The sequence below is a fragment of the Balaenoptera ricei genome, chromosome 20 (genome assembly GCF_028023285.1).
Source record: "Balaenoptera ricei isolate mBalRic1 chromosome 20, mBalRic1.hap2, whole genome shotgun sequence".
Lineage (NCBI taxonomy): Eukaryota > Metazoa > Chordata > Mammalia > Artiodactyla > Balaenopteridae > Balaenoptera > Balaenoptera ricei.
Window position 1 is genome coordinate 14677601 of NC_082658.1, and position 17423 is coordinate 14695023.

At 47.0% G+C, this 17423-nt stretch overlaps 1 protein-coding gene across 2 annotated transcripts in view; it reads left to right on the forward strand.

Moving 5' to 3' along the window:
• The first annotated feature begins 605 nt into the window (after positions 1-605).
• TEX2 (testis expressed 2) overlaps positions 606-17423 on the forward strand; it is a 108827-nt gene continuing 92009 nt past the window's right edge. For both annotated transcript variants that reach the window (XM_059907097.1, XM_059907098.1), the window contains exon 1: positions 606-720. The gene's annotated coding sequence lies outside the window, so the exon portion shown is untranslated. The remainder of the gene's footprint in view (positions 721-17423) is intronic.

Genomic DNA, 17423 nt, shown 5'->3' on the forward strand with positions numbered 1-17423 from the left:
AGAATCGCCTCAGGGGAGGGGCGTTGAAAAATGCATACTTTCCCCAGTCCCATACCAGACACACGGAATGTCTATTAAAAATGTTTAAAAAGATCCTCCAGGGTGAGGATGAGAATGTGTCTTTGTAAGCCAATTTCTGGGACTGGACGGGAACAGATTTGCCTGACTGCCCGCTAAACCCAAATCTGAGTTAATTTGTCGAGCGGGGAGACCCTTGGTTCTAGGAGACTCAGTTTCTCCTTCTGACAGAGGCAGGTTCTGTCTCCACTTGTTGCTAGGCTGCAGGAAGAGGAAATTAATAAATGCAAAGTGCTGGGGAGAGCGCTGCTGCCAGGCTGGGAGAGAAGAGAAGCTCTTACCTCTCCCACACCAGGCTCTCCCTGGTAACCCCGCAGCCGCCCCTCTCCACAGCCCCATGGGCGGCGGCCCCTTTAACAGACCTGACCAATCGCCCGGCCATTTCCGCGGCCGCTCCTCGGCGCACTTGAAGAGGGCTGGATTGGCCGGGCCTGGCGCGCGGCCTGCTCCGCCCCCGCCGCCCTCTGGTTGGCGGCGGCGGCCGCGGGTGCGGGGCGGGTCCGCCGGCGGGGCGGGGCGGCCGGTGGCCCGGGGGCGGGCTGGCGGCAGGAAGGTGGCCGGATCCCGAGCTGTAGCGGGAGCTGCGGCGGCCGTGGAGCACGGGCGCCGGCGCAGTACAATGAGGCAGCCAGTGGATCCGGGGTGAGCGCTCCCGGGGCCGGGTGGGGCGGTGTAGGGAGCGCCCGCCGAGAAGGCTCCGGCTCCTCAGGGTCCGGGGTACGGTCGGGGGCCGGCGGCCGTTGGCGCGGCGGGGCGCGGGGGTCCGGCCCACCCAGGGCCCCGCCCCGCTGTCACCATGGTCTAGGTTAAGTTGACAGGGACGCCTACCCGCGACGCCCCCGGGCGCACCCTTCTTTCCTTTGGGGCGGTGTGGGGCAGTCTGGGCTTGACCCCGCTGGAGGTGCCCTCCGGCTGGTCCCCGCAGCCTGCGGTCCACGGGCTCCGGGCTCGGCCCCGTCCGGGGAGAACCGTCCACAAGCAAACTAAGGGAAAACAGCTTGTAATTTTGTGAATGGGGCCCCAGGTTCCTGCCGCCCCCAGCGCTCACGTTGCGAAATGCCTGGAAGTCGAGAATCGCAGTTACTTTTACGCGGATCTTTTAGAGGCTCTCTGCGCCTCGGGTTGTTTTTCTCTAGCTCCTGGAAATCGTGGGTGGTAGTGGGTGGTTTGCGTCCCTTAGACCTGAGGCGGCGGCGTCCCGAAAGCCGGGGGTTTGGAAGGTTAACAAGTGACATTGGGCTGAGGCCTAATGCCAGGTGCCCTGCCCCAGAGCTCGGGTGTGACGGCGGAGGCTGTGCTGCCGGCGAGCACACGAATGAAACGGTGGGACCGGGGATGGACTGAACCGTCGGCTTCAGCTGCGCCTCGCACGCTGCCCAGGATGCACGGCTGACGCGGGAGTCGGTGCAGGGGAGTTTTCCCCTTTTGAACATGGTTTTTGGAAAACTTAGCCCCTAGGTGGGTTGATGGTTACTTAAACCATCGGTTGTTATGGTTACAGGGCAGCCAATGTAAGGGCAAAGTCTGTTTCCACCCTCGCTCTTCCTCCAAAGCTATGAAGTACTTTGTCACTACGTCTTAATAGACGCTTCTCAGGGAGGGCATACTTTTTCAGAGTTGGAGGAAAAGCGTGGGCTCCATGAAGACAGGGGTGGTGCCATATTCATGTTTGAAGTTCTAGGTCTTGACACCAGGGCTGCTCTGCACAGGAATTGAAAAGAACCAGCCTTTCGCATGTTTTGATGGTTTTCATCAAAGGATTTAAAGGAGTCCTTTCAGGAGCCTGATGTAAGCTGGAAGGGAAACAATGAGTGACTTTTATATGGAAACCAACAAGGAAAAACGGAGGGGCAAATGATCCTTGAACTCTGGGATAGGGAGTGTTTGCAAAATCTAGGTTTTTGTGGGTTTTTCTTTTTCGATGCACAGCTTGTGAGATCTTAGTTCCCAGACCAGGGTTGGAACCGGGGCCGTGGGCAGTGAATGCACAGAGTCCTAACCACTGGACTGCCAGGGACTTCCCAGGAGTCTAGGTTTGTGGGTTTAGAGCTCAGTGACACAGTGAAGCTTACCTTCTAGGAGGTATTGAAAGAGCAAAAGTGCCATTTCTATCAGCTCTTACCCAACCCTTAAATCATTTCGGGATTCTTTCAGATTCTTCTAAAAGTTGGTGATTGGTCTAAACTTATGGAAAACAAGCAGCCTCCTGAGGTAATGGGGGTAGGGCGGGATTTTTGCCATATGTTGTTTTGTTTTTTTTTTCCACTGGGCCTCTCTGGGAGTGTCAGGGAAGGCTGGGATGGGGATGGGTAGGGGGTGTATGGAGGACTGTGGGTGAACTGCCTGCACATTTATCTCCAGGAAAGGTGCTGTGCCTGAGAGGAAGGAGATTAACAAACTGATTCAGTTCAGATGATGGTGGTAATTGAGACAACTGCCAAGGCACCCGAGGGCTGGACAGAGGAGGGGAAAGAGAAAGCGCAGGGGTTTGGTGGGGCTGAGGGGGCTGGACCTTGTTGGAGGTTTGAAGAGAGGGTAGAATGTCTTCGTGTGAGAGGACTGGAGAAATAGCTTTCGCCCAGTGTATCGTTTGTGTATTAGAGATTATGGTTTTAGAATGCTTCTGGAAAAGAAGTAGGAAAGATTATTAGGCTTTTAGGTAGAATAAATATATAGGATGTTTTGCAGTTTTGGTCAAAGTGAAAAAGCATGTAGTCAAAAAATATTCACTCAACTAATTTTTGTTGAGAGTTGGCTGTGTGCCAGACACTTTGAGGCATTATGGGTATGATGGAGAAAAAAACAGGTCAAGAATTTGTTTCTACATCCATATGATTCACCTTCCCTCCAAGTCAAAGCTCTTCTGAGGATTTTCTGAAGCTCTTGAAGAAAGAAGGGGAAGAAATGCACAGAATATTACTTAAGTAAGAACAAAACAGAACAATGGGGAAATTCTTCCTGCTGTAGATCACTTTGGGTATCAAACTGAATCTTCCAAGACTGGTTTTCTGTGTCCGGTTTGGTATCTCTTCATCCTCATATCTGTTGACCAGTGTCTTTTGATAGTGTTCAGTTCTCTCTTTTTTTCCCTTTCCGCTGTCAGTCAGTTTATTGAGAAGTTCGGAAGTTCATCAACTGTCCCTGACCTCCAGGTGCTTCCAGTTCATTTTCTTTGCCTGAGTGTCCCTCAGGGTCTGCTTTCTCCTGTCCGGTCCTTATTCTCTCCTGAGTGTCCCACTTGGGAATTGCTGAGGTCACAGGGAATTGTTTGTTCCTTGATTCTGTCCCAAAGCAGAAGGTGGCTAGTGTAGGAAAGAGCATGTGTTGAATTCCAGCTCTGCCATGTGCTGCTTTCTCTATTTGTATGTATATATCCTTTCCCGTCCGTGAGCAGCCTTCTAAGTGAGATAGATGCTGGTAGCCTCAATTTACAGGAGAGGAAACAGAGGCTCAGAGCAGTTCAGTAACTTGCCCAGGGCAATAAGCTGGTTAGATAGTGGAACAAGATTTTTTTTTTTTTTTGGCCACACCACACGGCTTGTGGGATCTTAGTTCCCCCACCAGGGATTAAACCCAGGCCCTCAGCAGTGAAAGCACAGAGTCCTAACCACTGGACCGCCAGGGAATTCTCTGGGACAAGAATTTCAGTCTAGGACTTTCTGATTCCAAATGTGCTTTTCCCATCGTACCACATTGCTTTTCCCAGAAGAAGGACGGCGGTTTATTATAGGCTAGCACAGTGCCTTCTTGGACACATGAAAGGTCAGGTTCAGAGATGTTCAGAGAATTGCCGCAGTTAATGTGCTCGTGGTGGAACAAGAGTTAGCACCATTGTGTCCTTCCTCTCTGCCAGGTGTGTTTTTGGGTAATTCATGTGGCTCTCAGGAAATTTGAGTTTACTGCCATGAAAAGTTGACCAGACTTACCAGGTCTGTATCCCAAACCTTCCACTTATCAGCTCCGTGACCTTGGGCAATTATTTTCTCTCTCTGTGTACCTCAGTTTCTTTATCTGTAAATGGGACAATATTCACATTTCAACAACGCTAAGACAGTACAGTTTGTCTCATCTTAACATTTCTGAAAAGTATCTTATAATCTATGAGGTCTTAAGTTGTAGTTGGCAGCAACTTCCTTTTTTGTACGTAAAATAGTGGTGTCATAGTGGGGTTCTAGGTCATGTGAACCACCGAAGTACATTCTTTATCGGTAGTTGTGAGGATTACATGAAGTCACTCGTGTGCCTGGCACAGCGTGAGCACCCAGTAACAGTTGCTCCTGTCGGATGACAGAACGTATGGTTAACTGGTAGGTGGCTCTGGGGAAAAGCTAGGGAGCATCTCGTAAGATTTGCCACTTGGAGCCCAAGCAGTAATCCATGATCTGTGGGCTGGAGGAATGTTTTTCAGTTTGCGTGAAGCTCTGTCCTTTGGCTGACTCTTGTCTGCATGTGAAGCATTAACTTCAGGAGCTAACCAGCCATGGACAGACAGCTCCCTTTGTCCTGCCTGTTCATTAAGTTCTTTGTCAACTTTAAATCCCAAGTTAAAAATAACTATCGTTATAAGAAGTTTGGAAACGTAGGCTGATGTGAATACTCTTATACGTGAATTTTAAAGCACCTCAAGGTTCTATGCAAGATTCCGTGTTGCCTCTTGCCAAACTCCTTGTAATGCTTAATTGCATTGTGTGAAGTGTCTGTGAGGTACCATTCATCAGAGGGATGCTAGGAGGTCATGAAAGCACAGAAACCCTGGGTTTCTGAGTGAGGTAGAGAGAGCACTGCAGTTGGTATTAAGAGACCTGTTTCCAGTCCTGGGGGTTTATCCTGTTATTATGTGTGTCTTGGGCACATCATTTCCCCACTCTGGATCTTGAGGGTCTCTTCCAAAATGAGGACTTGATTTCTTAGTCTCCTCCCCCAACTCCCTCCAATACAGTGTCATAGATTATGTGAGCTTATGAATCTAAGGATCTGAGAAATTAAATGGTTGAAAGGAAATGACTCCTGAAGCCTCAGGTGGATGTTTGTGCTCGTGCTTTTGTAAAGAGAAAAGAATGGGTAGTTGATAACAATATGAGTAACCATCATTTATGGAGAATTACTGTGTGCACTGTTCCTACTTTTAAACCTCACATCATCCTATGAGTAGTAGAGACTAGTCTCAATCTTATTTTAAGATGAGGTAACTGAGGTTCAGAGAAGTTAAGTAACTTGTCCAAGATCACACAGTAAGGACAAGGGCTTATAGCTGGGACTAGAACTCAAGCTTATGTTGCTCCCCAATATGAGTTCTGTGGTTGTTTCAGATGCACCCTGCCTCATTTTGGAATCTTCTCAAGCCATGTGCCCTGGAAGTTTTCCCAGTTTAAAAAGTGAGATTTCCCTCTGCTTTGGGGTCATGCATTCCTAGTCTTTTATTGTGTACTGACCCCTGTTTAAATTCTGAGTTCTCATTCAGAACATCTGCTGCGTATTGGGAGAACTTTGTTAAAGCTAAGGACGAACTCTATGGGAGTTGCAGAAGACTTAAGTCCTCTTTGGTTTTTCTTTGGTGAACAAAACCACAGGCCAGGTCACTGTGAGCATAGGTGGGACTGTTGAGAGAAGAATCTGACCTTTCTGTGAGGAAGCTGGTGGGGTGGGGAACAGGGTGGGCTTTGAAACAACCAGGTAACCTTTGTCTGTTGGGTTTGCTTGGAAGATTGGTTCTAAGGGCTTTACCCCAAGAAGATGATTGGAACTAACCCACTGAGCCCCTCCCCGGCTTATCCTAACAGTTGAGAATGGAACTGGGCAAGAGGAGCCCTCTTCAGTCACCACCTTATTTAGGATTTGAGACTTAAACCCACCCCTTGGATTGCTCCCGCAAATAACCTTTCAGAATCACAGTATGCATTTCATAAGGGTTCCATTTCACGTTTGTTACTTAAAGCTGACATAAGCTGGCCTGTTCTCTTACTCAATTTTAAGTCCTTTCTTACACCTAATGTTGTCTTTTAGGCAGTGTTCCTCAAGATGGTTCTGTTTATCATTTGGGGCTTGAAATATAAAATTTAAAAGTCTTTCTGCTGAAAGGACTGACTAAACAGTGATTATCACTCATTAAACAAGTATCTGAGCGTCTGCTGGAGCCAAGCGTTGTGCTTGGCATTGGAAATCCAATGGGGAGCAAAACAGATGTGTTCCCTGCCGGCACATAGCACATTTCGTAGTCTAGACAATTAACAAGTCAACAGACGTGTGCATTGTATATATTAAATTGTGATAAGTGCGAAGTCTCCTTCCTCTGAGGAAAAAGAACAGGCCCTGAGAAAGAATAAAGGGAGGGAGCCAGCAACTGGGAGTGTTGGGAAGAGCACCTCAAGGGAGGGAGCAGCGTGTGGCAAGTGTGGCTTCAGGGAAGGAGGGGGCGGCGAGGAGGGCCTGAGAGGAGGGGCTGAAGATGGGAGAGGCAGGTGCATCACAGAGCAGAGGGGAGGGGCTGGGGCTCAGAGCCGGACACTGCTTGAGGCACCTTGGGAATTTCTTACAAGGGTTTGCTGACTCACAGGCAGTGGGGAACTTGGCCTGGAGGGGATGAGCTTCTGTTCTGGGTCCACATTTCCCATCATTCTGTGTGCAAAGTAACCACAGGGTGGTAGGTAGGACTGAAATGGCTCCTGTGCACGTCCACTGGAGTCCACTGGAGGCATCCTGCCGTGGCTCGGCGTGGGACAGCCCGTAACGTGCTAACCATCAGCCGGCGCCTGGGCAGTGCTTGCGCTGGAGCCTCTGCAGTGGGTGCAGGGCTCACCTGGACCGGAAGCATTGTTCCTCTGTCTGCAGGTGTCCGCTTTAGTGTCGGGCTGTGGGAAGTGGATTTTTAGCCTTTTTTTCTGATAAGAGGAGGCAGAGGCCAGTGGCCTTATTATCAGGTGATCAAGCATGACGGCTCCGAGTTGCTGAAAGAAGAACCCACCTGAAGAGACACGGTGTGGTGCTTTCTCACAACCACCCCACCTCGAGATCACACAGGAGGAGAATTTCATAAAACAAGTCACCGGCTTTGTTAGTTCTTGACCTGGCTTGGGAGGTTTGGTAAAATACTATGAACCCAGCCATATCAAAGTTTATAATTACCCTACAGAATATTTGTTAGAACCGATTGAATTTGTATATAATTGCATTAGCCCTTTTTTAAAAAAAGATCTATTATTCTGGAAAAAAATTTTGAATACACGAAAGTAAAAAATAACATAATGAGCCTCGTGTTTCTGTCACTCAGTAATTACCAACATTTTGCTAATCTTGTTCCAAGATAGTTTCACATATGAAGCATTGTTGGTGGATTTTCTGTCACAATATAAATGTATCTTTGGGATATAAAATCACATGGTAGATATGGTCCGAGAGAAAAAATTCCTGCATGCTGCATCATTACAGGACTGGTGTTAGTAGTTGAAATTCCAAATCTGAAATGAACATTTCTTGCAAGCCCCTTATAGACTTGATTATGAAAAGTAGGCACAAAATTAGATTACCAATTAATCTGTGTATTTACTGAGAATATCAACTATATTGGGCAATGTGTAGGGTGTATGTAAAAAGAGTAAGACAGGCTCTGGCCACATTGGCTTGTAAAATCATGGTCCCTTTCTTCCTCACAAGGAATCACAAGGTTATCTTCAACATTCCTGGCAAATAAAATATACACAAAGCCCAAACTATGAAACTAACTAAAAAGCACTATTTTTGTGGTGCATGCTAATTTAAATTCAGATTATAGCATTCACTTATAAAATTGAGGGGAACACAGTTAATATGTTGAAAGTCTCCATATGTTAAACTTTTGTGTATTTTTTTTTGAAGGGGAAATTCAAATCAAACAGCAAAGAACCCTGTAGCAACACCTCTACATCTGTGCCGTCAATATGGTGGCCACTAGCCGCATGTGACTATCAAATACTTGAAAGGTGGCTAGTGCAACTGAGAAACTGAAGTTTTCATTTTAGTTAATTTTCAGTTAAATAGCTCTATGTGGCCACATTGATGGTTTTGTAAACCCTGGAGGTACACTGTTCAATCTCTATGGTAGGATAAAATCCAGCACAAACTAATTTGGGCAACAAATGCAACAGCACAGTTCACATGTAGGTCCCAAACTCAGTACATTTTAGAGAAAAGGAGTTTGATTATGTAGAAGGAAGAACTGCTTCTTGGGGTTCATTGTCTTCCTGTAAGAGCAGGTTTTGGCAGCTCATACACCTGGAGAAGTTAGATTTGATGCGGGATGTCTCCCAGGGCTCAGATCTTATGAAATAAGGAGTGAATCTCCCTGCTTGTGCTGCTGTTGCATTGTGGAAGGTCTCTGAGAGGTAGACGGGAGGCTGTTGAGTGACTCATGTGAAGGTTTCTGGAGGTAGGGTGACCTTAGCCTTGGGAGTTGCATTCATTGCCAGGGGAGTTTAGAGGCTCAGAGGAGACATGCCAAGGGCCTGGCTATCTTGATCACCTTTCTATCCCCAGCACATAGTAGATGCTCAATAAATGTGTTTCAAAAATGGATGACAGTTTTAAAGAATAGGTTTAAGAGCAAATAAGAAGAGCTTTAAATTTGTCTAGAAATTCTGAAAAATAGTTGCCAAGGGAAGTATGTGTAATACCAGTGAGCAGCAGAGTATATACAGCCAGTATTTTCTCCCGGAGGTAATTGACATTTCTCTTCACTGCAAATGCAAGCTGGCTTTTATCTCATCCGTTACCAAGTGCTGTTATTTTCATCTTTTAAACGTCTCTTGAATGGTTCTCTTTCTCGCCAACTTCACTGCCACCACTCTAGTCCAAACTACCATCTTTTGGCTTCGAAGACTGCAGCAGCTGCCGCCCTCCTCTCCCCACAGCTGCTTCCTCTCCTTTCTAATCTCTTCACCCCTCTGCAGCCAGAGTGGTGTCTTAAAAATTCCCAATATAATCATGCCATGTCCTTGCTCAAAACCTTAGGAAGGCTTCCAGTTGCTCCCAGGATAAGAGCCACATTCTGAACCTGGTCTGAAAAGTGCTGCTTGATCCAGCCACTCCTGCCTCCTGCTTCAGCCTGGGCCCGTGCCTCTCTCCTCCTGGGTTATTATAGTGCAGGCACCCTTCCATTCCCAGCTGGAAGGGAGCTCTGTCTTTCAGGAACTGAACCACCTTGCTGCTCCCTCTTCAGGAAACAGCTCCGCCCCCTCACCTCGCTCCCCTTTTCTCTCTTGTCCTTTACAGCACTTCTCACTGTTGTTGTGACATATTCTTTAGGAGACATCTTCTTTTCCCCTTCCTCCGTGAGGGCAGGGACCTTGTCGATTTTGCTCATTTTTATATACCCAGTGCCTAGCTCAGTATCTGACCCATTGCACAAGCTTCTTAAATGTTTTCTGGGTGAATGAATGAATGAATGAATGCAAGCACATTGGGAGCAAGGAGGAACTTGAAGAATGCTCTTTAAAACTTGGATTTATTGGAAGGATTGAATAATTTTTAGAGTAGAATAACCTGGGAAGGGAAATGGCCAGGGTGGGGGTCGGGGGAGAGTCCTTGGGAATCTATTGTTGGAGCTGTCCAGTGGGTTTAGCACTGTCTTACAAGAGAAGTATGTCTGTGCCCTTGTCACAGACTTGAAAGGCATTTGCCTGTGGAGTTGCAAGGGTGGCCCTCCTGTCTGGCTTCCTATCCCAGCCCTCAGGAGGCATCACTCTCACTGAGTGTGTGTCCTTAGTAGCACGGGTCTCCAATTTGAGACCTTAGGGTTGGAGTCTTCCATATGCAGCCCACAGTCAGCAATGTAGTAGTCTTTTTTTTTTTTAATTTTATTTATTTTTGGCAGTGTTGGGTCTTCGCTACTCCGCGTGGGCTTTCTCTAGTTGTGGCGAGCAGGGGCTACTCTTCATTGCGGTGCGCGGGCTTCTCTTGTGGTGGCTTCTCTTGTTGCGGAGCACGGGCCCTAGAGCGTGTGGGCTCAGTAGTTGCAGCACATGGGCCCAGTAGTTGTGGCGTGCAGGCTCAGTAGTTGTGGTGCACGGGCTTAGTTGCTCCGCGGCATGTGGGATCTTCCCGGACCAGGGATCGAACCCATGTCCCCTGCATTGGCAGGCGGATTCTTACCCACTGCGCCACCAGGGAAGTCTCAGGGATGTAGTAGTCTTCCTCTCTTTCTGGAGAGTCAGGATTCTGCCCTGTTCGTATTTGCAGTGGGAGGGAATTCTAGTTGTGCCTTGTCGGGGGAGAGACTTCCAGCTACTGGGAAGAATGGAGGCAGCTGTGTTTAGACCTGACCCTGCAGCAGGTGAGGACACTTGCCCTCTTCCTGAGCCGACTTCTGGCTGAGGCGAGGACCCTGCTGGTGCTCATCAGATCCTCCTGTCATGTGGGAGGGACTCGTAGGAGAAAGCTGGGTCTTCACCAGAAACTCTGAATTTCTGAATAGGAAATGGAAGGACTTGGCAGAGACGGTGGTTAAATTTCTTCTACAACTTGTGATTCTGAAAGAGAAAACTGATATGGGATGTCTCTAGCTGGTTTCCTAGGTAATGCGTCTTTTTGTTTTTGTTTTTATTTTTGGAAGGAAGGGGCTGGTTCCCTAGACCAGAGCCTCTGATAACCAGAGAGGAAGTATTTCATGAAGGCCAGAGTGATGTTTTCTGGGAGACTTGCAAGCCTGGTTAAGAAGGCTTTAAGCTGAATATTAAGGGGACAGAAAAGCATCCAGGAAAATTGCAGAACCAGAGACCTCAGAGACCTGTGTGACTTAGCAGCAGTGTCGACACTGAAGTGGCGCCTAGGAGCTCCAAATGGGAGCTAGCGTCAGAGCCGGTTGAGAATGCCCCTGTCGGAGGGTGTGCAGGTGATGGCTCCGTGCCCTGGAAACCTTAACAGCACAGCCAGGTAAATATGACCTGGCGGAGGGAGGGTGAGAATAGAGCAAAGTAGTGTGGGTATACCTGGCTCCAAAAGAAAACGCTATGAGAGATTCAGTGTGTGTGCCCTGATCATGGAAGGCTGACGGGAAGTGTCTCAGTTATGATGGAAGGAGCAGAGGGCAGGTTATTTCACCTTAGGACTCTGCCTGCCAGATTGAGGGGCAATGATTTTTCTTCATAGACAGATTTTAAAACAGGAGCCCCCCGCCCCTGGCAGGTGTAGTAGACCAAGCAGATGTTTGTTAAGGTGAATTCCATGCAAAGTGGACCATGTGGTAGATTCTAACCCTACCTTGCTGATAATTTTACCTCTGAGAGCAGGTAGAAGGAAGTGTGTGTGTGTGTGTGTGTGTGTGTGTGTGTGTGTGTGTGTGTTTGGGGGCTGGTCCTGCTTGGACCTAACGATGACAAATAAGGAAATGCCGGTTGACGTTGAGGATGGGGTAAAGCCATGCAGAGGACGAGGGGCCTGGGGCTGCAGCCAGCAACAGGCAGAGGGCCGGGTTCCGGGGAGGTGGGCTCCACAGCGGCTGCTCTTCCCCCTGCGGTCACTGGGGTGAGCATCTCCTACCTTATTTTGTTGCTTCCTTTGATAAAAATGCTTCTCACCTGAGCTGGAACTGGAGCCATTGTTGTGTCCTTAATATCCAGATGCCTGTTAGAAATGACCCCTGGAACATTAGCCCACGGCAGTGACTACTTTGATGTGGCCCCTGCTTGGTTTCCCATCCTACGGTCCAGCCCCACCCCACAGAGTTAGGAGCAGAAACTCCAGTACCTGTGCTAGGAAGGCTGAAGGGAGCTGTCCTTGGGGAAGGCGGAGCTGCCAGCTCTGGCTAAGCTCACAGGCAAGATAGAAGCGGAAAATAAGTCAAGAGTAGTAGAAAACCCAGGGGAAAGGAGTTGCTTTTGTTTTAATTTCCCAAGGTAGGCTAATGTCTGTGGGGAGGTGATGAGTGATATTCGATCCTGATAGTAAAACAGGAGCATTAATTTTTTTTTTTTTAAGGCTAAAACTCCCAATAGAAATGACTATTGATCATGCTCCGAGCCAGAGACCAAACTCATTTGGTCAGCTGAGCTTTTGTCTTCAGGCTTGACTGTGACCAACAGGGGTGTAGGCAGAGGCTTAATGGCCTGCGGTGAATTTTATTTCATGAGGTCTGATCTGTGGTACGAAAATCTCATGGAAGGAAAAAACACAATTTGAGTTTCTGGATTGGGTGGTGAGTTGTTTTGACAGCACAGGTAACAAGTACAGGGCCCAGGGTTTTCCGGGGCAGATGGTCAAGAGAGGTCCTCCCAGCTATTTGAATTTGTAATGCCAGAGTGTTAATCTCAGAAATTAAAATGTAATACATGTTTAAAGTATATACATTTTGACCCGCAGCTTAGAAGAAATCTTCCAGAAATTGCAGACTTAACTGTCTTCTGAAACCTTGCTCTAATGGGCCTGATAAGAATTGTTGACGTTTTGTGTTATCTGTCAGAGTTGACCTGGTAACTTCCATTTCCCTTCCTGGAAATGCTGTCCTGCTCCTCCCGGGCTCCTCCCACGCACTGCAGCGGGGTCCCCTGGCCTCTTACCCACCTCCGTGCTGAGTAAGCACAGAGCAGGGGGGCACTGTTGATTGGTTAGTGTTGAGTGAGATGGGTGCTCAAGCTAAGGAAGAAAGGAGTATTTTTTGGCCACATTTTTCCCTTAGGAGTTCTTTTATACAAGTGACCAAATTGGTATTTAAAATGGGAATGAGAGGTTTTGGTTTCTTGTTTTTGCAGCGATGAGTCAGGGGCAGGTACGTGGTTCAGCCCTGTCGGTTCCTTTCCTGCCTGTGGTTGTAGGGCTTACATCAGTCTCTCTCAGTGGTGTGATGCTGTTGCTAAGGGACTGAGTGGCCCTGCCAGACAAGCGGGAAGCCTGGAAACTGGCTTTGGAACCCCTCATCCAACCACCGTGATGATTTCCAACCAGATTCTTTGAGGCTTGAGAAAGGGCTTGTCAAGTAGTTTATCCCCATAGTGAGTTAATATGGGCTGGCTCTCCAGTGATCCCTTGAGCATTCAGCAGATGACACTGCTCAGAAGACAGTGGCTGTGCTTGGGGACGGTCAGTGAGCAGGTCAGACTCTTGCAGTGAGAGTCAGTCTTCTGTGAATCTCTTAAAGGAAGTCCTTACCCACTTTGCCATTCCCTTTGAGGAAGGCCTTTGAAGAATCTTAAAGCAGGTATTTGAATAACATTAAACATGATACATTCTTAATTATAAAGTGGTTAGTTAGATTCTTTTCTCCCGGGTTAATAGTTTATAAGTCAACATGCCAGTTTTTCTTTCTTTTTTAACTTAGGTAAGCACTTTTATGTTTTGGAATTTTTGTTTGTTTTTCAATTTTTTGGTTATTTTGTGGAGTGTCTAGAAAGTAACCAGCTATCTTCTCATTAACGTCTTGGTTCCAGGAGTAAAAATCCTGGCGAAGCTTTGGGAGGCCGTAGATAACTGTCGTCTTCCTAGAGCAGGACCTGACCCTGCTCTGTGTCTCCTGCCCTGCCCCGACTGCCTACAGCCCACACACCCACCATCCAAAGGGTGTGGATCAAAACACCACCCTCTTACTCAAAACAATGCAATGAGTTCTTTCAGTCAGGGTTTTTAACTTTGGGCAGGGGAAGGGAGAAGTCTTTGTCTTCCCGCAAGTTGAATGCGAAATCTTGTGGGTATTTGTGTATGTGCATTTGGCTGCAGTGGCAGTGACAGTGGTGGCAGTGGGGTGGGGTCTTTGATGTTCATCAGGCTAAGTTACGGAAGAACTCCAGCTCTAGAGTTTCTTTATATCTCGTCTAAAAAGCTCTGAAGCCAGCTTTTTAGAATGGAGGGACCGATTCACAGTAGGGGGAGAACCTAGAACAAGGGCTGCAGGGTCCTAGCTGGTGGGAGTCCATGCGTGCAAGCTTGGCTTCTCCTCACCAGTCATCATGCCAGGCTCTCTGTCCCTGGACCCCTGAGATTCTCTTTCCTCACTACTGGCCTCTTGCCCCTCCTCAAATCCTTAAGATATCCCTGTGGGAGAGCACTGGATAAACTTGTCCTCTGAGCCAGGTATCTTGCACCATGATATTTTCTCCTTGGTTTCCTTAGTCAGTTTCTTTTGATCAATGACCCAGTCCCCACCCCCGCACACCGCCCCCCCCCCCCGCCCTGGGGCGACGCTGCCCCCCCCTGGAATGCCTTGGGGTCTCAGCTCACCGTTTCCAGCCTGGAAGTCCAGCGATCTGCTCTTGCAGCCTCTGACTGGTCAGGAACCCACATCTGGCATCACCGTCACTGGCTCGCTTCTTTCCTTGTGGACCTCATGTGTATCCTATGATGTGAGCTCTGCTCATGAAAGTAAGATTCTGTTTTATATTCCTTATTCCAATTTTGCCAGAGGCAGAAAAGACAGAAGGTGTTGCTTTCAGAAAGACCATTCTTCCAGGGGCTGGCCAATATATAAGACAACACTGGTGACAGATGTGCATTATTATAACAGAACCCTGTCAAATTTAAATTACAGTCAAAGATGGTCATCTTCTACCTTTGGTAGTTTGTTTCTTCCCCTCTCGGAATTTCTCTCACAGTGTCCTGGGGGCTCAGGGATCTGGCCCTGAACGGGGTTTTGGAGGAGGGGCTTCTGCTACTTCTGAGGATTCGTGAGCCCCTTGGTAGCACAACACCTTCACGTGAAGGTGGGCATGTGATACGGGGGCTCTGCCCAGGAAACCAGATCTCTTAATTGATAGAGCCATCTCATGAGCTAGCAATGCAAGCTGTTGGGAATTACAAAAAACCTACTGTGAAATTCATCTAAAATTAATGAAGAGTCAGCACTGTGGATTTTAAATACAGAGGAAATTATGGCCTTGGCTTTCAGTTTCCCGAGGGTGGATTATTTCTTGCCAGTCTCTAAGCCTTCAGCTGGCTTTCCTTCTCCCCATTGTGCCTGTGACTCTAGTCGGTTTACATCCCTCCTCCTCTGACACAGACCCATGTTAATGGAGAGCTACCAAAAAATGCAGTGCATTCCCAAATCAGTTGTTTGGGATTATCCATTCCACTTTTCTTTTCCATGAACACAGAGAAGTGAAAGGTCTAGTGTATTTAAAGAAAACAATAAAACGTGTGGAAAACAAAAACTTGGGAGTGAAAACCAGCTAGAGGAATAGAACACGTCTGCTTTTCCTGACTTCGATTTTTTAAAAAGGAGCACTGTTCGGTATTTCGTTTGTGTGTCAGCATGTGAAGGTCTCTAGACCAGCGCTTACATATACCATGATAGATGGCTGAGGTATTTTGAGGCTAAAATATTTACTACTTTGGTGACATGTACTTTACAGGCATCCCACCCCGCCTTGATTTAAAAGGAAGGATCTCTGGTCTGCATGTGCTTTTATGTGACTTGAAAAGGAACTGAGTATTCCATTTATATAGATTTCAATTAGGATAATGTCTTCGAGACATCTCACAATGGTATCTTTTCTAGACTCTTAAGATAGAATTGTCAAATTATAGCAAACAGAATTAGAAATTATTTTGCAGTTTTCTCAGCAGATTCTAATTTCTCATTCTGTGCATGTAGTCATTCTGGAAATAAGAGCGTAAAGGTACCTTTTTCTAAAATTTATTATTTTCCAAATACAATGGTACCTTTTGGTTTAGAAAAAATGGTAGAGGGAGATTGTAGTCCAGGAGAACAAGCAGAAAATAGTCATTTGCAGCCTTTTATTGTACCTTTGGCCACATCTTGGAAGAAAGACCAAAAATTGCCATATATGTGAAAGAACAGTGGTAACCGGGTGGACTTGAAATGAGAGTGATATTTGAGAGTAACAAGGTCACTTTCTTCCCTGGCTTATAGGAACAAAGAATGTGTGATCACAGCAGGTCCAGCAGCCAGGGTTGGTGGGAGTGGAGAGTTCATGTAATCTGTAGGATATTTAAATTTATATGATATTTAAATTTCCATGTTAGAAAAAGCTCATAGCAAGTTTGTTAAAACAAAAATAAAAAATAATTTTTATAAATAGAAGGGGGAATGTACAAGTATTAATTCTTACAGGATGTTGAAAAATTTTAAATGTCTAGGACACAGTGTGTTGAGGGAGCCAGAGATCAGTGGGAACAGTGACTTCAGGGTTACTTTTTGATGTAGAAACGCTCAGTTGAAGAAAAAACTTGCCCAGGAGGAAAGTTTCTATGGAGATGTGCCCTGCATCTTGAGTGATGTCCTGAAGCGTTGAAGACTCAACATTAATTTTGATCTTTCTTAGGAAGCTGGATAAAATAATGTATTTCTGAGAAAAAAACAGTTATTATGAAGTGTCACAGCCTTGCAGTGAAATATGCCAACATCCAAGAGTCCAACGCAAATTCAAGAATCAGCATCCTAAGTGGAGACCTCGCTGACTTGCTGTCTTGATCTCAGAGGCTGCATGAACAGTGAGGTCCGGCAGGCTGCCGTTGGGTATCCCGGGAATGTGAGGGATCTGCACCCACAAAAGGAGTGTGGCAGCTGGTCCTCCGGATTCCTAGTATTCTTTCTGGGAAAAAGTGTTTGACCCCAGACAGTTCCCAGCTTGATAGAAACCAGAGGCGGGTCTGAGAAACTTCGGTTTCCCAAAATAATCCAAAGGAAAAAGTTTCGCCACCCTTTAAAAGAGTGGTGTTTTAACTTCTTTTGACATACACCCCTTTGGAGCCTCTGAACACTCTGAGGTCTCTCTAGAAAACCACACATGTACACACAGATCAATATTGCATGTAGACATAAGAACCCTTGATTTATAATAAGATGCAAGTTTTTGGAGAGAATATTAGAAGGGAGTTTGCTGCTGTTACACAGTTTTTCATTGGAGGGTTCAGGCTCTTGCTTGAAAATGTACCTTGTGGGTTGTTGGGCAGTAAGTTTGAGCAGGGCTGGAACCTGCAGCCAGGCCTCATTCTGAGAAAGTCGTACGATCTGAGAGTAGTGCTTCTGGAAGGTGCAGCTCCCTACTCCCCTCCAGAGCTGGGGCCCAGTATTTTCCATTAGGGGCTTTGGGGAGAAGGTTCTTTTTGTCTAAGGGCAGTTTTGTTATGTGGAAAAGCAGCCAAATCTGCATTTATTTCCCTGGTTATTTATTTATTTTTTTTAAAATTTATTTATTTATTTATTTATTTTTGGCTGTGTTGGGTCTTCGTTTCTGTGCGAGGGCTTTCTCTAGCTGTGGCAGGCGGGGGCCACTCTTCATCGCGATGCGCGGGCCTCTCACTATCACGGCCTCTCTTGTTGCGGAGCACAGGCTCCAGACGCGCAGGCTCAGTAATTGTGGCTCACGGGCCCAGTTTGCTCTGCGGCATGTGGGATCTTCCCAGACCAGGGCTCGAACCCGTGTCCC